The following is a 23,750-nucleotide window of genomic DNA, read 5'->3' as shown; positions in this document are numbered from 1 at the left end:
AGCAGAGTTTGGGATTTTGTTTTATTTTTGTCAGAGCATAGTGCTTTTACTAAACAGAGAGAACTACCCCTTCCCAGTGGTGCATGGTCACGACACAACTCTTTTCCCCCATTTTTCTGTCTCTCAGGATTTTAGGCACATGTGTACGTACACAGGAAAGAGTTTGTGAGTTTTTCAAGCCACCTGGTCTGGGCTATGCGAAATCCTGTTCCCTGTGCATTGCTTGCCTAAAGGGAAGGCCCTAGAGTTGAGGTTTGATATGTTCCTTTTGGGGTACTTACCTACTAGGCACTCACATTTCTTTTAGAGACACTCAAGGATGATCCAAATCAACAAAACCAGCTAATGCAATATTAGAAATTGCTAACAAATAGAGGTACCTATTTGTTTCTTTCCTGGGGATTGGAGGGAAGCCAGAAATTATACATATAAGCCTTTTTTTTTTTTGTATGTCCTTCTGGTACAGTTCCAGAACTGAACACCCTATGCCAGGTGCGGTCTTATTAAAGTTTTGGAAGAAAAGACTATCTGTTCTGAGACACAATGCCTCTGCTTGTGGAGCTAAAAATAGCTTAGCTCTCAACTCCCAGTGTAGGTGGGTCTCTAATTGGTCAACATTCATGTCCATGTTGGGTGGATAAGTTTTAAAGGCTCACCTTTCCACTACTCGTGCTACATCTGGGCTTTCGATCCATTTTTATTTTTATAGCTCCTTTCACTTCCTCGCAAACATAACTTTCTTTCCTTCATCCTTCCCTCTCATCTGATACGATGCTGTTTGGAAGCGGGCCACCTGATCCACCATCATCTTTAATAATGAACACAGCATTTCCCAATTTAGTATCATCTGTCAATTTCATTAACGTAATGTTTGTACTTGTATCCAGATATTTCAAAAGGATGTCAAGTAACGTAGATAATCATCTTACAACCAAAGTAAGGGAAAGGTCCTCTGTGTGTGTGTGTGTGTGTGTGTGTGTGTGTGTGTGTAAAGGCACACGTTTCCTATTATTGTTTTCAACGGCTCATTTGCTCAGCACACTGACAAGAAAAATAATAGCAGGAGTAGAATTGGTGATGAGGATGCCAATTCATTCATGGGTTAGAAAGAATTGGCCAGATATTGCTCATCCACATTATGCCACATGTATCTGTGAAACAAAGACAAGGAGGAAACGCAGATTTCATAACCTAAAATCTCGTTCGCTTCATCAAATGCCAATAAGCAACTGCAATGGCAGAATACAATACTAATTTGTTTTGACATAGTAATTGTGCCTGTTTCTCCTAACGAGCCAGGCTGGGGATTTCCAACTGTATAGGGGCCGGGCCAGGCTGTCAAGCCACCAGATGTGCCCCATACTTGTAAGGGGCATTTACTTAATGGCCAATCTGAACACTTGTCTACATGTCAGCACTGATGCAAACACATCTCAGCTTGAGAGCTGCGCGTGTGTGCAGATGACTTTATGAAGTCATGGGATGGAACTTGGTAAAGAATTTTTAACTGGGAATACATTTCATGGCTCAGCTGCAGGCTGAAGACTTCAGACAGGAATTCACTTCCAGCAGCTATGGGAGCAGGTCCATGCTATTTCAGTTCTGTACAGCTGGCCACCTGAGAAGCCTTATTTTTTTCTTCTCAGAGGTGAGAGATGTCTCTTTAATGATTCTGGGATGACTACTGCCAACCCTTCATGATGATTTCAGTTTTGTTTTGTTTCTCTCAACTGGGATATTTCTTCTTGCCTAGGTAATTCCTCATATAAAGAAACTTTGGGCCAATATATGAATTCTACCCCCCTTTTTTTCTTTTCTTTTTTTTGGGGGGGTGGGGGAGAGGTTTTTGCCATAGGGTGCATGTGCTCGCCAGACAGACAGAGAGAGACAGAGAGACAGAAAGCGAGAAATCACCCCCCAGGGGGGATGGCCACACCGCAATCCCTTCTCCTCCATTCTCCTCTTGGGATCTTGGGCATGCATGCACACGCGTCCAGCGCGAGCTTAAGACACCGGGTCTGGGACTTGAACCGCGGCTGACTACATGGGAATCCAGTGACAATGCCATTACGCCAACTGCTGGTCTCTTTTTTTCCTTTTTTGATTGCCTGGAACAGATACCAAATTAGGTTAGATTAATTAAAAAAAAAAAATCAGGATCTAGTGTAAAGATGCAGAGGTCTCCCAAAGGAATTATGAGCAGAAATGTAGTAAGGGCTCAGAACAGACTAGATTAGGCAACTGGAGGAATGGCAGGATCCGGGGAGAACACCCTCTCATCTCTGCTTCTGTCTATACATCTGTTCATTTCTTTGTCTTGGCAGACTCACATTCTCTACTCCTCATTCCACATAGTGGGGACAAATGCCGACACACACCTCCCAAGGCCACATGTTGTAGTTTCAACCACATGGAATGACTGAATCCATTCTGTTCTCTATCTCAGCTCTAATTCCAGATTCCTGGGGCAAAATGACCCAGCCCACTTTAAGTTCCCACTCCGGGCACAGCTGGTTGTGAAATTCCCTAGTGTGACTCCTGTGAGCCCATTTTTGTGGGCTAGGTTAGGTGAAAACTAAGAGAATGGCATTGGGTGTAAACTGTTATGATCTACTATTGCTGGAAAAGAATCCCCCCAAACACATGACTTTGGATAAAGAACAGTAACAGGACACTTAGAAAGTGCCCATATTATTCCTACAGTCAGTATACTGAACATTCATCCCCCAAAATCCACCCAGAGAAACTGTCAAATAATCCACAGGAGCAGTTTAGCAGATGAGTTGGAAAAAAAAAAAAATCATCAGGCTTAACATTGATTTTCAACACCCTGAAAACATCAGGCTCAGCCCTTGCTGCCTCATGCATTATTTAACCACAATGCACTTCCCTCTGCTTGTGCCTTGTGCTGGAGGAGAACATCAAGTTCTGTCTGTCTTTAGCAAATACACTTCAAGTACTGTCTTAAATCCAAATGGAAAAAGGTGAAACCTGATCTCAATTTTGGTTTTAGGACCTTGACACATGAGCAAATGTCAGTCTGCAAGGATTGTATTTAATGAGTCCAAGGACTGTATTCTGAGCATTTCCAGTACTCCAGATGCTCTGTTAGGTAATTATAGCTAGGGATTTTATGTATTTATTTTTTTGATTGAAAGTATCTGAAAACTTAAATATATCAGCTGAAGTATTTAGAAAATCTGGGGTAGCACTGGCTAAACCCAGTGGATCAAGCAAAAGTCATCAAGATTTGGCTTTTTTTGAGTCTTTCTACTCCTATTTACACTTTGGCCGATATGGTAGCTCTGATTTTATATTACTTGGCTCACATTTTATGAAAAAGACTCCCACTCTCCACCACTCCCAGCATTTTTTTTGTTTGTTTGTTTCCTCCTCATTACAATTTCTAAGGATTATCTTTGATCGGCTGTGACTGGGTCATAGGCCCAGTCCTGAGTCAATCACTGAATCCAGGTCAGGATGTGGCCAAGCCTGGTCACATGCCCAATCCCAGAGTTTCAGGGGAGATAGCTCCGACCTAACCTAACCACAGTGATGGCATCTGGAAGAGGGGTAGCTCACCAAAGGAAACTTGGGATACATATATCCAAAGGCAGGAGACTGGATGTTGTGAAGGTAAAACCCAAAAATGTCTACAACACGGTCCAAGGAAGAAGGAGAAACAAACAATCTACTGTCAAAAAACAAAACAAAGCAAAACTAATGGTAATAGGCGTCCTAAGTGAGATATTTGGAAAATTTGGAAAACAAAAATAAAAAGCCATTAATTCTGAGAAATGAGAGTGGTTTTTGTTTTGTTTTGTTTTGTTTTTAAGAAAAAATAACATGTGCGTTGGGCTTTGAGGGGTATGAAGATTTCCATTGGTGAAATATTGAGTGAGGGAGGGGTTGAGACAAGGATAGGGAGAGGGGGCAATATTCAAATACACTCTGAAATGTCTATGGAAGGTGGTACATTTTGGAGGTTATTAGATCAGTGTGTATTGAAGGCATGTATATTGACACAAATACGATGTCTCTGACCCTTTGAGGCCAGAAAGCTTCACTACCATCAATGTATATGTGTACTTACTGAATACTCATATTTATAAACATGTGCATATACAAATATAACTAATGCCTTCAGTTCTTAAATTGTATGCATATGTGGATACATTAAGTGCAATGGTGAAATCAACAGGGTCCTTGAATTCAACTAGACTTGATATGAATCCTAGCTCAGCCCTCTATTTGATCTTAGAGAAGTCATTCAAATATTTTTGGCTTCACATTTTTTGTTTTTGAGAGATTTTTCGCCACAGGGCATGTGCACTCACCAAGAGACAGAGAGACAGAAAGTGAGAAATCACCCCCTAGGGGGATGACCATGCCACAGTCCTTCATTCTCCTCTCGGGATTTTGGGCATACACTCACAAGCACCCAGTGTGAGTTTCAAGTTGTCAGGTCTAGGACTCAAACAACAGTCTGCCATGCGGGAGTCCAAGATCCAGTGCCTTAACCACTATGCCATCTACTGCTCCCTTGGCTTCACATTTTTATTTGTAGAATAGTGATATACATCTACATATTGTCTTTCTGAGAATTAATTAAGATTATCGATGCAAATCACCAAAAATGGTGTCTGGGATAGAACAGACACCCAAGAAAGAGTAGTCCCCCCCCCCCGCTGCCACTGGCAATGCACACACAGCATATACCCACACTGTTTCTAATAAGGACAGCATGAACTTCATTTGTTTTTGTTTGAGAGATGTTTGCTATAGGGCATGTGTGCTCACCAGAGAGACAGAGACAGAGAGACAGAGATGAGAAATCACCCCCCCCCCCCCAGGGAGAATGTCCATGCCACAATCCCTTCTTCTCCACTCTCCTCTCGGGATTTTGGGCACACAAACCCATGTGCCCGGCATGAGTTTTAAGCTGCCGGGTCTCAGATTTGAATCATGGTCTACTACGTGGGAGTCCAGCAACCTAACCATTACTCCATCTGCTGGTCCCTGAACTTCATTTGTTTAAATGTACATGTAGTGATTACACTTGGTCATAGCATTCAATGCTATGTTCTGACTGGTTGTATGTAGGTTCCTATAACAATGGTGATTAGTTCGTTGTGTCGCAACCTTCTCTACTATGCCCAGTGCTCTAAGAGGCTGGTCTTTGAAGACTGCATTAACTGATCTCATGCCTTCTGAAGAGTGGGTTCAGAGAGGAGATCAACAGGTGATAGAGGAAAGGACCAGCAGTTAGCATAATGGCTATGTCGTTGGACTCCTATGTAGTTGACTGTGGTTCGAGTCCCGGACCTGGTGGCTTAAATTCATGCCGGGTGCATGTGCATGTGTGCCCAAGATCCTAAGAGGAGAATGGAGGAGAAGGGATTGCAGCGTGACCATCCCCTCGGGCGGTGATTTCTCACTTTCTGTCTCTCTGTCTCTCTCTGTCTTTCTGGTGAGCATACACGCCCTATAGCAAAAACCTCTCAAAATGAAAACAAAAACAAAAACAAATTAAAAAAACAGGCGATAGAGGGAAGAAAGGGTTAATTTGGAGGTTTTGTTCTAGATTCCCTTCCTGGAGAATTGCCATAGTTCTTGGCATACAGGCTTCTCCCACCACCTCCCATTCTCTCCTTCTCTCTCTCCTGATAACCACTTCTTTCTCTGACCCCCTTCAGGCGTAGAAGTGTGTTCAGGACCCAGACCACTACTAGCCTCATTATCCCTTATGGTGTCTCTATACCCTCACCTTTATGAATTCCTCTTTTTTTAATCTTTCCCCAAATTACCTGATGTGACTATATGTTGTTTTCCTGTTGGAGGCCTAACTAGCTCTGGTACAAGAATAAACGGGGTACCATCATTACTCTAATTTGATAAGGGCCTCTTCAAAAATCAACTGAGATGAATAAACTCTTTGTAGGCAAGGAGGAAAAAAATCCCCAGACTGAATGGAGGCATTTTGTTTAAATGTAGCTAACATATAAAATAATGATTTTCTTAGGAAGATCTCTCTCTCTTCTGAGGTGTGGTACTGCTTCTTTGTTTAAGTTTCACAGACTCTGGAAGGTCTGGTAATTAGCTCAATATAAGGAATAGCAGAAGATTCTTTTTCCCTTGAGTTGGGTCAGGCCAGCAGTGTGACTGGGGTGGGAGTTGGGGATTGTAGCTGAGTCCCATTACTTCTCTGTTCTAATTCAATGTGTTTGGATAATTTTTAAGTTTCAAATTGTTTTATGCAGGAGGTCAGCCTTTTCCTCTGTGTTTCCACTTTCATTTTTTGTACTGTTTACAAGGATATATGTGACTGCCACTGAAGGTCTATTCAGATAACTCAGGATAATTTTTCTGTCTCAAGACCCTTAATGAAATCATACCTGCGAAGACATTTTTTCCACATAAGGCAGTATTTACAGATAACAGGGATTGGGATGTGAATAATGTTGGGGAGGGGGTAATTAGGAAACTAGGGTCAAGTCCCTGCTTTGTTATCATCTAACTAGGTTTTCTTAGAAAAGTCACTGAAGCCTCACTTTCATCATCTATAAAATAAGTGTTCGGTTTAAGGAAATCCATGATCACTAAGGTTCCTTTTAGCTTCAGAATTAGATTAGGCATGGATAAGACAGATCTGCCAGTATCTTTCTTTCATTCTTTAAGGGTAGAGAGAGGGAGAGAGAATCCTAGTATTTGGTGGATATAAATTTTCCAACCACCCGAAATGTACAGGTCATGGTGGAATCAGGTTCAGTCTCTGGCCTGCATTACACATCCTGTAAGGCTATAGAGACAATGCCCTTTGTTCTGATTCAGGGATCACAAGCAACCTTCTGACTTAATTCAGGGCTTCAAGTACCCCGGGTTCAGGAAGCCCTGTTCCTAGACAAAATATATCTTCTACTGTAAACTGATGAACTGCCATTCAGGTCCAGTAGCCAGACTTCAGTGATTCCCTTAGTCGTCAATGTTGATCACTACGAATTAAATGAATCAAAATGTAGTTCTTTAGTCTTCCAAATTTGAGTTGCCTACTGAGCCTCATCCTGCAAGAGCCTGATTTTTGTAATTCTTCCAGCAAATATTTATTTAACACCAATAATAATAATAATAATAATAATAATAATAATAATAATAATGGCATCTCATGAGTATTGATACTTTGTGCAGGAATAAGGCCAAACCTGCATGAGTTGTTTCATTTGTTCTCGACAATTTTCCAGTGAAACAAGGTCTTATTAAACGCATCATCAATGAATACCCATTATGTTCCCAACATGTGAATGATGCTGAAGAATATAAGGAATAGAGGGATGAGCTAGGACCCTGACTTAAAGGAACTTGATAGCTAAAAGAGGAGATAAATGTGAGGTGAAGAATCACAGAAGTAAAGTTAACATTTATAGTTGCATTAAATGTCACCTACACAGGAGAAGGACATAGTGCTATTATGCTCATCACAGAGATAAGATAAATTACTGACAGAAATTGTGTGATTTGTCCCAGGTCATAACCTAAATAAGAGCCTACATTTTGATCCAGGACTGTTGACTTGAAGCTCCATTGGTAAGCACCACACCAGGTCCCACAAATGGATTCTCAGTCATTCTCAAAGTCCAACTTACTTGTCCTTTCTGCTGGCAATCTTTAAAGGGTCATTTTCCCACCATGACTGCTTGGCTCCAACATTTACTTTTATTGACTCTTTTGAACATTCCTAGTGTGTGGAAATTCCAAAAAGCCCTCGAGCCATTTCTGGAGTCTATGACACAGTCTTGCGATCTCATTCTATTAAGAGTTTGATTCCAGGCCCACTTCTGAAAAGTGAAAGTATGTACTCAGTAAATTCCTGAAACCGACAAGAACCCTTTGGCTCTTATTCAAAAATGTCTAATACTGTGAACCAAAGTGGTCAGTTATTTCCGCACTTCACACACAATCCCCCAACCCTTCAAAGTAGAGTGTTAAACTGTGTTTACCACTGGGTGCAAAACCATTTCCCCTTGAAGATAATCTGAAATAATTTGATAATGATAGTGGACTGGAAAGCTATGTTGATACAAATCTATTTAAATCTGCTGTGCTTTAAGAATTTTAAAAAAACTAACCACATTTTGTGTATAAAAAACTATGCATATATGATTTTAAAATTGAACTTCACACACTGTTAACTAGGTATGGCATTAGTAAAAATAGCTATTTCCTCTTATATTAACATAGCTACACTGAGGGTGAACTCAGTTAAATTTTTTTTCTCCTAACATTTGTAATCATTTTCTCATACATAAAGAGTACATTTTAATGTGGGCAGTCAGAAAAAGCCAATATTCACATGTATTTTTATAGTTTCTGTAGGTAAATACAAGTAGGAATATTGGCTTTACTTTTTAAATATTTTTTTAAAATTTTAAAGAAAGTGAAAAAGCACCCTCGAGGGGGGACAATTAAGCTGTAGTCCCTTTTCCTCCATTTCTCCTTTCATAATTTGGAGCATGTACATAGGCACACATTCCCAGTGAATTTTTCAAGCCACTGGGCCCAGCATTTGTGGCATCTCATGAGTATTGATACTTTGTGCAGGAATAAGGCCAAACCTGCATGAGTTGTTTCATTTGTTCTCGACAATTTTCCAGTGAAACAAGGTCTTATTAAACGCATCATCAATGAATACCCATTATGTTCCCAACATGTGAATGATGCTGAAGAATATAAGGAATAGAGGGATGAGCTAGGACCCTGACTTAAAGGAACTTGATAGCTAAAAGAGGAGATAAATGTGAGGTGAAGAATCACAGAAGTAAAGTTAACATTTATAGTTGCATTAAATGTCACCTACACAGGAGAAGGACATAGTGCTATTATGCTCATCACAGAGATAAGATAAATTACTGACAGAAATTGTGTGATTTGTCCCAGGTCATAACCTAAATAAGAGCCTACATTTTGATCCAGGACTGTTGACTTGAAGCTCCATTGGTAAGCACCACACCAGGTCCCACAAATGGATTCTCAGTCATTCTCAAAGTCCAACTTACTTGTCCTTTCTGCTGGCAATCTTTAAAGGGTCATTTTCCCACCATGACTGCTTGGCTCCAACATTTACTTTTATTGACTCTTTTGAACATTCCTAGTGTGTGGAAATTCCAAAAAGCCCTCGAGCCATTTCTGGAGTCTATGACACAGTCTTGCGATCTCATTCTATTAAGAGTTTGATTCCAGGCCCACTTCTGAAAAGTGAAAGTATGTACTCAGTAAATTCCTGAAACCGACAAGAACCCTTTGGCTCTTATTCAAAAATGTCTAATACTGTGAACCAAAGTGGTCAGTTATTTCCGCACTTCACACACAATCCCCCAACCCTTCAAAGTAGAGTGTTAAACTGTGTTTACCACTGGGTGCAAAACCATTTCCCCTTGAAGATAATCTGAAATAATTTGATAATGATAGTGGACTGGAAAGCTATGTTGATACAAATCTATTTAAATCTGCTGTGCTTTAAGAATTTTAAAAAAACTAACCACATTTTGTGTATAAAAAACTATGCATATATGATTTTAAAATTGAACTTCACACACTGTTAACTAGGTATGGCATTAGTAAAAATAGCTATTTCCTCTTATATTAACATAGCTACACTGAGGGTGAACTCAGTTAAATTTTTTTTCTCCTAACATTTGTAATCATTTTCTCATACATAAAGAGTACATTTTAATGTGGGCAGTCAGAAAAAGCCAATATTCACATGTATTTTTATAGTTTCTGTAGGTAAATACAAGTAGGAATATTGGCTTTACTTTTTAAATATTTTTTTAAAATTTTAAAGAAAGTGAAAAAGCACCCTCGAGGGGGGACAATTAAGCTGTAGTCCCTTTTCCTCCATTTCTCCTTTCATAATTTGGAGCATGTACATAGGCACACATTCCCAGTGAATTTTTCAAGCCACTGGGCCCAGCATTTGAAACACAGTTGGTTATGTTGGAGCCAGCTGCCTTAACCACCATGCCACCAGCTGTCCTATCTAATTAAATTTTTTTAAAATAAAGAAACTTAAGCCTTAAGTTACTTTTCTCCATTTGTATATGATATCAGAATACAATGAAAATTATCAGTTTTTAAAAACTTTAGATGTTTTATTTTTATGTTTTTATAATTTGAATTAATGGAAAAAATAATTTAAAGGAGGATTGTCCCCTCCTCCTTTGGAATAAGTAATCCATTTTGAAGAGCTCTCTCTCTTTTTTTTTTAAAGAATTATTTAATTTTATTTATTATTATTATGTTCCAGAGAGAAAGCGAGAGGAAGAGAGAGAGAGAGAGAGAGAGGGAGAGAGAGAGAGAAAGAAAGAGAGAGAGAGAAAGAGAGGCAAAGTGAGAAAGCAAGCCACCAGGTCCAGGATTTGAACTGTGGTTGGCCATGTGGGAATCCAACGCCTCCAACCACCATGCCACTTGCCAGACCCGAAGAGCTTTCTCTTGAGCTTGCAAACTAGTTAGCAAATCAAGTCAGTGCACAGGAAATTACATAGTCATCATTACACACCCAGCAGCAAGGATCCTGACTGAGGAAACAGCACAATTCCAACTGAAACACTCGCTGCACAATTGCCCAGTCCCATCTAGACTGCTGACAAATGTAATTTATCCCTAGGTAGCTAATCTGCCATTCATCATTGTTCCCATATATCTCTATAATCTGTCATAGCAGAAGATTCCAAAAAAATCACTTTCATTCTGCCTAGAACTGGTTAGCCCTATTTTAGAAATCCTAAAGTAAATACTTATAATCTCTGTCCTCTTTAAGTGATCATTCAAAGGGGACATGACATGTTCTTTTAAGTGCCAAACAGCTGTTTCATTTCCCAATTAGGAGAAAGGACTGTAGATGAAAATTCTAAATAAATATATAAGGTCATCTACTAATAAGGACAATGTAAATATTTATGGCAATTAGGGAAACAAATGTATACATATTTGAATATTCCTCCCAGAGGCTGAAATCTATCCATTTCAAACCTTTGTCAGAAAGTCTCTAGTGGGCCCTGCGGAGGATGTTGGGCCACTCGGTGTTAGCTTGTAAGATTTGCTAGGCTCTAGAAGGGATGTGCAGGATGAAAATTCCTATGAAGGAAACACTTTCAGTAAAAGCCTGATTCCTTGTTCACTTGGTTCCAAATCAAGGGTGGGGTGAAAATGGATATCCCCTGCAGCCAGCTCCTTGGCCAGATGCGTTAACAACTATAGAAGGAAAGAACAGAAGACACGGACCTTTTATTTTTTTAAGGTTTATCTCATAGGGAACATGCACTTGCTGGAGAGAGAGACAGAGAGACAGAAAATGAGAAATCACACCCAGGGGGTAAGAGGGTAATGGCTATGGTACAATCCCTTCTCCATTTTCCTTTGAGGATTTTGGGCACGATGTACATGTGCCAGGTATGATTTTTTTTGCCAGGTTCAGGATTCGAACTGTGGTTGGCCAAGTGGGAATGCAGTGCTTTAACTACCATGCCACCTGCTAGCCCCAAGACAGGGGATTTTTGTAGATGCCTGGGCAGTCTTTCTCACTAGAGCCCTTCTTTAGTTTTCACATATAAGAGTGTATGGTAACGGGAACCAGCAGTTAGCGTAATGGCTATGTCGCTGGACTCCCACGTAGTCAACCGCGGTTCGCGTCCTGGACCCAGTGGCTTAAAACTCACACCGGGCGCGTGTGCGTGCGTGCCCAAGATCCTGAGAGGAGAATGGAGGAGAAGGGATTGCGGCGTGACCATCCCCCCTTGGGGGTGATTTCTCGCTTTCTGTCTCTATGTCTCTCTCTGTCTGTCTGGTGAGCGCACGCGCCCTATAGCGAAAATCTCTCTCTCAAAAAAAAAAAAAGAGTGTATGGTAACTACAAAGATCCAAAACATTGCTTCTGTGCAAGATTTTTTTTTTTTCCAGGTAAGGTTGTATTCCTCTGTAAGGCAAATAAAAAGAAAATATAATAGACTATACTACATGTCACAAGGTTGTCACCAATTTTACCCAAGCCCTTGTTTAAATTTTGGGCCTTAGTTTTCCCTTTATTAAATAGGGATAGTGCTACAATAGCTCCTATCTTCCTTATTTTGTGCTTTAGAAGACAGTTTAGAATTTTAAGTATGCTAGCTCAAATTTTAAAAAAGATTGATTATATTTTTGGTTATAAAAATAATAAGTGATCGGGAACCAGCAGTTAGCGTAATGGCTATGTTGCTGGACTCCCATGTAGTCGACCACGGTTCACATCCCGGACCTGGTGGCTTAAAACTCACGCGGGGCACGTGTGTGTGTGTGTGCCCAAGATCCCGAGAGGAGAATGGAGGAGAAGGGACTGCAGCGTGACCATCCCCTCTGGGGGGGTGATTTCTCACTTTCTGTCTCTATGTCTCTCTCTTGTCTGTCTGGCGAGCACACGCGCCCTATAGCGAAAACCTTTCAAAAAAAATAATAAGTGATTGTTGCCATGTAAAGATGAATAAGAAGACTTAAAACTTTTCCATTGTCAAAATTTTCTCAATGTGTGTATGTATGTGTATATGTATTTATACACATATGCATATAGACCATACTGAATATTCATATTTAAATTCTGCTGGATGATCAAGCTATTGCAAGCATTTCTCCACATAATTCAATACTTAGTGAATATATGACTTCTTAAAAAATTCCCCATAGGGTATTGCACTCACTGGAGAGAAAGAGAGAGAGAAAGCAAGAAAATACACCTCATGGAGAATGGTCTTGCTACAATCCCACCTCCTTCATCTCTCCCTTCTTTTGGGACTTTGGACATGCATGAACACACACCTGGTGTGTTTTTCAAGCTGTGGGGTCTAGGACTTGAACTGCACCATTGCTTATGTGGGCTCCAGCTGCCTTAACCACCAGGCAACTGGCTGCTCTGAAAATGACTTTCAATGTTGCATAATATCATAATATTACACTAAACGGATTTTTTTTTTTTTTGCTATAGGGTATGTACACTTAACAGAGAGACAGACATAAAGCAAGAAATCACATCCTCCCCCCCCCGCCCCGGGTGGGGAGCATGGCCATGGCCACATTGCAATTCCTTTTTCTCTAGTCTCCTCTTGGGATTTTGGACACTGCACATATGCCCAGCATGAGTTTTAATCTGCCGGGTTTGGGACTCAAACCATAGGTGACTACATGAGAGTGCAGCAATGTAACCATTATGCTATCCACTGGTCTTATAAATTATGTTATATTTAATGGTAACTATTGTTGAATACTTTGGTAGTGTCTAATAATAAAAGTGATCTTTTACAAAAATGCTTTTCCCTGTCATTTGATTTTATTATTTACATGAGGAAATTTTTTTAATTAATTCTTTTTTAAGAGAGATTTTTGCTATTGGGTGCATGCGCTTGCCAGAGAGACAGAGAAATGGGAAGTGAGAAATAACCCCCCACGGGGATGGCCACAGCACAATCCCTTCTCCTCCATTTTCCTCAGGATTTGGGGCATGCAGGTGCACACCGCTGACATGAGTTTTAGGCCACCAAGTCCATGACTCGAAATGCAGTCAACTACGTGGGAGTCCAGCAACATAACCATTATGCCATCTGCTGGTCCCACATGAGGAAATCTTTAGAAGAGACACATACATCTGAAGTGAAATGACTCATCTGATCATGGAGGTATTTGGAGTATATTCATATGTAAATATAGTTTGGTCTCTTGTGATGCTAAGAGGCATATGACTCAAGCTTAGACAGAAAGGAACAGTTTTGCATCCCTGTCTACTAGAGCTAGATGGATGATCTCTGTAGATGTTTAGCTTCTTGGAGATCTCTGATTCCTTACTTGCCAAACTGTCTTTCGTGGCTCCTTTGAAGGAGTGGGGAGGTGTATGTCAAGTGTCTGCACACAGAAAGCTCCTCCTAAGATTCGATCTCCTTCTCTCTCCTTTTTTCCTAAATCCAGGTCCAAGGTGCCCATAATCAGGTTTCAGAGTCTCTGTGAGAACCCCTGGAATTGAGTGTAAAATTTTGTACGCTCAGATTTTTTTTGGAAAAACCACAATATAAGGATCACCACACATTTCCTTTCTGCTCTGTGGCTTTCCATTTTGCTGTAAGATGTTCGGACTGACATTTGCTTGCTCCCTAATGGCTGCTTTATTGGCTTGGATTTCTCTATTAATCTCTCCCTCATTTATTAGTGAGTTTACTGTTCCGTATGAACTCAGCCTGACACCTAGTCTCTACACTGAAGTTCCAAATTTCAAGTCACTCGGTCCATTGTCTGAAATGCTATTGAGCACTAAATAAATGTTACTGGTTGCTCATATTATTATTTACGTGAAGAACACATTGGAAGAGGCACATGCTTCTGAAATGAAATTACTAGTTTGATCATGCAAGGTATGGTACATGTGAATAGGTCTCTCTCTCTCCGTCTCCCTATCTCCTTCTTTCTCTCCTCCTGAGACCAGTATAGCCTTGGCCCAATTTTAAAACACTTCCAGGTTCCATTTATCGTGTGCAGTTTTATAAATGGATCAAGTAAGCCAGAGATGACGATTTCTTTGATATCATTAAAAAGAGGATGTGTGGTAGGGGAGAGGAATTTGGCAAAAGGCAGACATCAGTTTCAGACTTTAAAATAGGATGGTAGTCCATCTGTCTTGAATAATTTAGACCCCAAGTTGACTAGCAAAGGGGAAACTGCTGCAATTCTTTCCAACTTTGTGGTTCTCTGATCTTACACATGGTTCCTAAAAGCAAGGATGCCCATCATATGGCTGCACTGCTCGGGCTGGTGAGTAGGCCAAGGCCATTTCTCCTAGTCCCAGGACTGAGCTGCTGATGCCAATGGAATGTTTTTGAAATTATCAACTCATAAAAATTTGACTTATGTCTTTTTGCTTATAGAAAGAGCACTCCATGACCTCAATCAAGAAAAAAGCAGCTTATGATTTGTTTTACCAATGCTTAACAGGTGCTTATGGAAATATCTAGAAACTAATTCAGGCCATTGGAAGTGAGTAATCAAGGAAAACAGAGCCTGGATTCACTTTATCCTTAGATTGGCCTAGGGAAGTGAATTATTATTTTTTTCATCAAAAAATCTTTATTTGTTTTGAGCAAGTTAGTGTTCAGGTACAAGGCTGAAGACTTAACTATGTGTAGTGAAGTCTTTGTATCATTCTTCTTTGTATTTTTAGAAGCCAAATGGGCAAGACCCAAAGTCTTGGACTCTGCTTCTTCTATTCCTTTGCCCATCTACATAGGTCAACTGTAAGAAGTGTTTTTCTGTCATATACCCTTGCCTTTGGTGGTGGCCATTGCAGTCATGGTTCCCAATGAATCGCACCTCCCTGTATCCATGCTCTTGTGCATTCCTGTCCCACACTGACCCCACTTGGCCACTTGATTAGTTTGGGCCAATGGGACATCAGAACATATAACACAAGCAGACACGAAAAGCCCTTGACCATTGAAGCCTGTCTCAAAATGCTGTAACCACAAGAGGAAGCCAGAATATTTTTCTGGAGTTTCGTGACCCATGTTATAGCCAGTATCAAATACTACACACCTGAGTGAGGACATTTTGGAACACCCAGCCGCAGCTAGATGTCTACAACTTTGGGTGTGATGCCAGATGAGACCTATAAAACCATCTAGCTAACCTTATCCAGAAAGCTGATTCCAAATCATGAGCAAATAAAATGGTTGTCTTAAGCTACAAAACATTGATTGAAGCAATAGGTAACTGAGCCATCTAGTTTGACTCCGGGGAGAGAATGAGAAATCCAGTGACTGCTGGCTGTTCACTTAATATTTATGCACGGGGCACGGGGGGTGGGGTCGGGTGGGGCTAGCAGATGGTGTAGTGGTTGTGTTGCTGGGCTCCCAAATGGCCAACTGTGGTTTGAGTTCAGAACTGGTGGCTTGAAGGTCGCACTGGCCATGTGTGTGTACATGTATGCCCGGGGTCCTGGGGGAAGGTAGAGGAAAAGGGATTGCAGCATGGCCAAACCTTCCCCCGCTGGGGGGGTGGTTTCCCGCTTTCCCTCTCACTGTCTCCATCTCTGTCTCTCTTTCTCTCCAGTGAACACACATAGTCTACAGAAAAAAAAAAATCACGTAATTGACTTCTCCCTATAGTTTACAATGGGCTGAGAAATGAGAAGATGGGAAACAAATGCTTAACGTAGAAAGAGATAGTATAGTATGAAAGACAAAGGGGGCTTTCTCTTTCTTGGGTCTTTCTATTCTCCATTTAGCTCTTCTTTGAATGACTGCGCTGGGTTTCCCTTGGCTGGAGAGTGGAACAGAATGATCATTAGGGAAATAAAATGTGCTTCTCTGTCTCAGGCACTTCTTCAAAAGGTTTCTTGGGGAAGCCAAACCTCTTATCTATCTTATTCATACATTTAAACACCAAGGGATTCTCTTTTTGTTTATTTGTTTTAGGTTTTTGGCCTAGGGTGCGTGAGGGCTCACCAGAGAGAGAGACAGAGAGAGACAGAGAGAGGGAAAGTGAATCACTACCAACACCACCCTGAGGTATGGCCACACCACAATCCCTTCTTATTAATTCTCCTTTTGGGAATTTGGGCACACAGGCATATGTGCTCAGTGACATATTTTTAAAATTTATTGTAGGGTACATGCACTCAGGAGAGAGAGAGAAGTAAAGTGAGAAAGCAAGCCACAGTGTCCAGGACTTGAACTGTGGTTGGCCATGTGGGAGCCCAGCAATCTTAACCACAACACCATCTGCTGGCCCCCAAAAGACTGTCTTTTTTTTTTTTTAAAGGTTTTTCCATAGTACACATTCATTCACTGGAGAGAGACAGTGAGAGGAAAAATGAGAAATCATCCCCCCAGGGAGGATGGACACACCAAATCCCTTTTTCTCCTGGAATTTTGGGTGCACACACACAAGTGCCCAGCGTGATTTTTCTTTTCTTTTCTTTTCTTTTTTTTTTTGAACAGGTTTTTGTTATAGGGCGTGTGAGCTCACCAGAAAGACAGAGAGAGAAAGAGAGACAGAAAGCGAGAAATCACCCCCAGGGGGGATGGCCACATTGCAATCCCTTCTCCTCCATTCTCCTCTCGGGATCTTGGGCATGCATGCACGCACATGCGCCCAGAGTGAGTTTAAGCCACCTGGTCCGGAACTTGAACTGCTGTCGACTACATGGGATTTCAGTGACATAGCCATTACACTAACTGCTGGTCCCACCGGTGTGATTTTTCAAGCTGCCGGATCCGGAACTTGAACTGAAGTCAGCCATGTGGGAGTCCAGTGTCGTAACTACCATGCCACCTGGCGGCCCCAGGATTGTCTTTCAATAGAATACTACTGGTTTCCGCAGTCTGACATCAAACATGGCACCACAGGCCAGACTCTCATTACACAAAGTGTTCTGAAACATGAACTGCTACTCCTGGCACAAATATCAACATGTACATTTACCAAAGCAAATCTGGAGTTTTCTCTCTCCCACTTCAGCAAAAATGTAGAAAGTCACCCCCTAAGTGATACAAATTCCTTTCCTCTAATGTACAAAACTGAATATTAAGCTTAAAATGTTGTAGCTCTTAAAATCTTTTTTTTTTAAAGTTAAGGAAATGCTGCTTCAGCTCAAATATAAACACACAGTGAAATAAAATAATATCCTCTAGGTCTTTAAGTTTTAATGTGTTTTCCAACACAGTGTAACTTTAAGGAATAATGTCTAGGATGTTTATCTGAAAAAAAAATGGATATATTCTTGCTTCCACATATCAAATGTCCCTATATTTCATCAGAACTATATTCTAAAAAATAGAAAAATAGAACTAGAAATGTTGAACTATCTTCTAGCCTCATTATTATGTGATGAAGGATTGTCTGGAATTAAAAAGCTATTGTTTGTTAGGATTAACGGCTGTTGGATTGTTCTAAAGAACACCCCTAAAACTACATGGATGGACAAACAACCTGAATAAAGAAATGAGCAAACTTTCCCAAGAGTTTCCTTGGCTGGCTGAGTTACTGAATGGCAGCTGACAAGGCTTTCAATAATGCCAACTCCACTGCTTCTATAATACTGTGTGCCCCAAACATAATTAAAAGCGTTAAGGATTTTGTAGCTTTTATCAGAACATATTCTCCCCACATGCCTTCAGTGACCTGGTCACAGCTACTAGTGACAAAAATCTCTCCCGTTTTACTCTCTGTACTAAGGTCATTGTGCGCTAGGCGACTTCCCCGACTGTATCTTCCCCAAACCTTGGAAACTCTGAAAACTACCCATAGGGATTGAGTGGATCATTTCACCAGCCTCCCTTTCCCCTTCTTAGGATGACCTCAAGCAGTGAAGCCTCTTGAATATTTGTGGAAGAGGGAGACACATGTGATTTGGGCCATTTTTGGCTAATTACGTTAGTTAGTGAAATGACATAAGTCTTGCGGAGTTGGAAGAAACTTGTGAAATCATCCCATTGCCCCCAACATTTTATATTTTGTAAACTGAGGGCTGTAAACATGAAATGGCTTACAAGGACCTTCAAAAAGTTCATGTAAAATGGAAGATCTATTGCATGAATATAACTTTTTTTGTATGTGTGCCAAAACAAACTTGTACATAAAGGCCATTTTCCATGAACTATTTGAAGTCTCCTTATATATGAATACGTGTCTTTTAACTGCTTATGTACTTTTCTTAGTCCACACTACAAAAACATAAGTTTCTATCTTTCAATCTAGAACTGGGATAACCATGATGACCACATTGGTCAAATTCCAGGCCAAAAATAGTAGTAATCAAAATGAGTTAATGCCAAGGATTCTTATAGCTAGATGAGCGTATATGTTAAGTGCCTACCTAACATCTTACACACATGCAGAACAGAATAAATTGTTATGATTACTTTTCTCTGTTCTGTGTGTCATTATATACAAGTGGTTGATAAACAAGCACGTTCTCTCTCTTATTAGACTGCTGGTCAGAGAGGGTACTCTGCCATTTTCCCATAAGGTGGCAGAATAGACATTACGACCTGATCACAGCATTCTCACTTGCTGGTTCTTGATGGAGCCTTAGAATTCTTCAGAAGACTTTACTTCCCATGGCCTTTATCAAGTAGGATTCCAAATGACATTTATCAACTTACTGTGCTAAAAGGTCAAGATCTACGTCCTGTTCTTATCTGAATCCTCCTCCCAGGATTTGCATAGTCCTTGTATATAATAGGTACTCGTTAAAAATAACTAAAAACATACAAACACCACCAATAGGATAATCACAAGAGTGCAGCAAAGGGAAAATCAGAGATTGGGGATTGCTGTTTTTTCTAAAAGTCCCAAGGCTTTCTATATAACCGCTTGCATGGTGGCAGAGAGGAATGATTCCATGGATGAGGTTACAACAGATCAGAGAGATGGCTTGGCTCCTTTGAGCTACTTACATAGTTGTTCACACAAGGATTCTGGGTAGTGGGTCAAGGGGCACCTGGATCTGAGCTGAAGTCACGTGGCTCTTCTTGGAGCTTCCAAGTCACTGGCGCCAGTAGTGGTTTTTGCAATTGCTTCAGACCAGCGTCTCTTCCTTGGTCTTGCTTCTGGATCTGTGTCTGGACTCTCACCAACCCTAGCTCCACATGAATAACCCACAGAGGTGGCCCAGAGCCAGAAGCTACACCCCAGTGCCCCAGATTCCATCCTCATTTCTCAGATGGGCTTTTTAATGGCACAAAGACTTTGAAAGAATACAGACCCTTTGAGATGAGTCACCATCACATCCCTTAAGAGAGGAGAGGGAAAAAGCCCGAGGGGAAGACATGAGCATGTGTCTGCTGTGAAGTTAGGAAGACCTAAAATGATCATCAAAATATGCTCACTGGTAATAAAATTAGAGATGAATCAAATCTAATTAGACCTGTGTAAGTCTGGTGAAATGGTTAATTAATCTTAATTGGCTACCTCTGAAAGTACTTTTCCATTTCTCAACACAAAATAGAAGCAGCATAGCTCAAGTCAGGGGCTGTCTGCTGGGTGTCAGCCTACGTTGCTGGGTGAGCACTGCCTCAACTGACATAGTCCTGTATGTCTTTAGAAGGGGCGTTTCACACTTGAATGCCTTGATGGTATAAGTTGGGATTCCAAATGTCCAAGTGAGCTAGAGAACAAGATAATAGGGTGGAGGGAAGATGTAAGGAATCATTTTTAGTGTTTAATCCTTGAATTCAGTATTTTTAGACAGTCCTGGCCATTTAAAAACAAAACAAAACAACTCATTTGCAGGGCTAATTTGGCAGTCCACAGGACTTTGCAAGCTTTGATTTAAAGGCTTTCTACAAATGAATTTAAACTCTAGAAATATATTTCTATGTCCACGCATTTAAAAAACAAAGGTTTTTGCTGAGACACACTGTACTTGGCTCACCATTTGAAACCTTAGCAGAGCACAGAAAACTTACAGCCTAATGAATTTCATGTTCATACCTGACAGGAAATAAACCCACTAATAGTCTCAGAAGTAGAGATCTTAATGTGCTCACAGGAGAGAGAGAGACTGAGGGAGAGAGACAGAGAGAAAGGGAAAGTGAGAACTCACCCCCAAGAGTAATGGCCATGCTGCAATCCCTTCTCCTCCATTCTCTTCCTGGGATTTTGGGCAGGCATGGCACATGCACCCAGTATGAGTTTCAAGCTATCAGGTTCAGGACTTGAACCCTGGTCAGCCATGTGGAAGTCCAGTGACTTTACCACTACACCAACTCCTGACCCTGAAATACATACCCTTATACTCAGAAAATAGATGAATCATTCAGCTATGTCAAGCTATTTTCTGATTCTTTACTTCCTTCAATCCTCTCTATCCCACCAATAGAAAGATGGGCTGCTGAGATCGTAGGAGTTAAGCAATTTCCCTAGCTGTAGAATGAGAGTTGGGCAGGGCAGCATGGAAAATACTTAATAAGGGGTATGGTAGAGCATTGATCAATGAGAGCGAATGCCAGCTGGAGAACAGTAGCCCCCTTATGAGCTAAACATTGGGTTTCTGAAATCTGCTGAGGTTTGGGAGGGATGAGAGGAGCGCCAAGGAAGCTAAGGTGGTAGAGAGGAGCATTTGGAGGACTTGGGCAGTGGATATTTACCCATGGTTATAGGAATACTTAATATCCTAATAACTACTACTGTTGGATTAACTGATTATCTCAGGAGGGGAGGCAAGTCCTGAATTTCATCCAAGAAACTCTCTATCCCATCAGACTTTTTGCTAGCTTTCAAGAGGTGTTTGCATATTATGAACTCTGATAGTAACTAATCTGATAGTTGGTGAATAATGAGTTCTGCTGAGACACACTGTACTTGGCTCACCATTTGAAACCTTAGCAGAGCACAGAAAACTCACAGCCTAATGAATTTCATGTTCATACCTGACAGGAAATAAACCCACTAATAGTCTCAGAAGTAGAGATCTTAAATGATGAAAAATACCTTCACTCCCCCCAACTACTGCAGAGAACAATTATGCCTGGATCCTTTCCTCTGTCTCCACTAATGCTAAACAGTCAACAGTGAATTCAGAAAGAACAAGGAACACATAATGAAGGGTGAGCTTAGGCAAAGTTCATTCTAAAATCTGCTAAAGGATCTGGATGCCTATGTCATAATCCAAATGTCCTATAATGACCAGGCAACATAGTGGAGTGGTTAAGTGGGTAGTTTGGTTATGCGGACCTACCATGAATCCCACTGCTATTTACCTGTTGTGGGATCCTTGAGCGAGGTAAGTAACTTTAAAATGCACATGGTAACACCAAGTGGTAAAGGTATTGTGAATATTAAATGGGATAATGTATGTAACACTACTGTTGGCACAAAGAAAATATAACTAGGTATGATTCTGTACGATATGAATCAGGCAATCTGCAAATAAAAAGAGGAATGCCGTCTGTGTAATGAGAAGACATATTGGGTCATATGTGATGTTCTTTTTCTTAAGTGGGGGAACTGGACTAGCAGGAAAGCTTCCACAAGAAGGAAAATGTCCTCAGCATGGCTGGCTGTCTTGGCTGCAGGAGACCTTTCAGTTGCTTTTACACAATATTTTAACTCAAGTCCACACCCCTGGGGCTTCTTCTTAGAGATGGGCACTGGCAGGCTTGCTCAACTCCCAGCTCATGGAGGTTTCATTCTCCCCGTTCTACCTCAATGGCATCCCCACCTCTCAGAGCTCTACCTGCATCTGCATTCTCTCAGCCTGCCAGCCCTGCCCTAGATAAGGCACAGCAGCTCTTCCACTTTATCAGTGAGTGTGTGTGCAAGCGTGTGCATGCAGACGTGCATTTTAAGATCCATGACTGTAGTCTGCAGCTGTACTAGGTTGCCTGGCTAGCCTGGTCCCTATAGACCAACTATTTTTGTTACTGCTCTGGTTACAAAAGTCGGTGAATTTTGAGTAGTCTGCTCCTAACCTTATTGCCTCTCTAATCTTGACTATTGTTAGTGCTTATTTTTGCCCGGATTTTTTACGAAAGCATGTATCACATTATATGATGTGGTACCTGTGGATAACAGGAGAGGAAGACTCTAGAACATTGCTTCTATACAACAGGAATGGGCCTTTTCCCATAGTTCCCAGAAAGGGAGTCATGTTTACTGATTAAATTTCCACCCCAGTAAGTGGAATGCTATTGAGCCCTTTGGGTTGTTCCTCAGACACTTACTTGCAAATTAGCCATGTATGGTCTGTACAATATGAATAAAAATGAAAGGTCCTGGTGATAGACAGTGGTGTAGCAGTAAAACATGATGCTCTGCAAGGCTGAGCCACATGGGAAGGTTCTGGGTTTGTGTCCAGAGACCTCCCTGAGCACACCAGGCAGGTGAGTGCCCATGGCCTGGGGCAGACTGAAAGTGGGGGTGGGTTGTGGTACTGGGACTCTATTGGGATCTTATCATTTCACTATGTAATCCACTATAAAAATTATTAATGATATATGACAGTATTTCAAAAAGTTAATGAAAAATGGAATTAAGTAAGTTTATTTTGTGCAGGTTTTTTCTTTGAACTTTTAACAATTATTTTATTATTATTATTATTATTATTATTATTATTATTATTCTTTTGCTAAAGAGCATGTGTGCTCCCCAGAGAAAGATGGAGAGAGACAGAGAGGCAAAGTGAGAAATCACCCCCAAGGGGGGATGGCCATGGCACAATTCTTTCTCCTCTATTCTCCTCTTGGGATTTGGAGCATGCACACACGCCTGGTGTGATTCCTAAGTCTCTGGGTCGGGGATTCAAACTGCTGTCAGCCATATGAAAATCCAGCACCTTAACCACCATGTCACCTGCTAACCCGGTGCAAACGTTTTTGAAATCCATGCATTGTTTCTTCATCATATGCATTTTCCATAAACTGGCAGAAGAACTTCCTTGTGTTTTACATCCTCTATTTACTACTAAGGTTTTGAATCTCTAAGTGGATTTTACACTTAACAGCACACCTTAATTCAGCTTATGAGTATTTAAAGAGCTCAATAATCTCCCGAGCCCAAGGGCTACCACACTGCACAGTGCTGTTCCAGAGAAGTAGCTAGGGGCTTTCCCCTTAATGATGCGCCTTTGAGCTCAGACCTTTAGCTATATTGATTTTCCATTTGGTTTCTGTGACATTTAAAGTCTCCTTTTCAATTATCCACACTTTTAACATGTTTCTTTGTAACACTGGGTATTACACAGA

The 23,750-nt window shown here is 40.9% G+C and overlaps 1 protein-coding gene across 6 annotated transcripts in view; it reads left to right on the top strand.

Moving 5' to 3' along the window:
* Positions 1 to 23,750, top strand: part of LOC102490674 (uncharacterized) — a 321,768-nt gene that overhangs the window by 123,938 nt on the left and 174,080 nt on the right. The gene's annotated exons all lie outside the window — the stretch shown is intronic.

This window comes from Tupaia chinensis, unplaced genomic scaffold (assembly GCF_000334495.1).
Source record: "Tupaia chinensis unplaced genomic scaffold, TupChi_1.0 Scaffold000569_1, whole genome shotgun sequence".
In the NCBI taxonomy this organism is placed as follows: domain Eukaryota; kingdom Metazoa; phylum Chordata; class Mammalia; order Scandentia; family Tupaiidae; genus Tupaia; species Tupaia belangeri.
The sequence above is the reverse complement of the archived record's forward strand: the minus strand, read 5'-3'. Positions and strand labels throughout refer to the sequence as shown.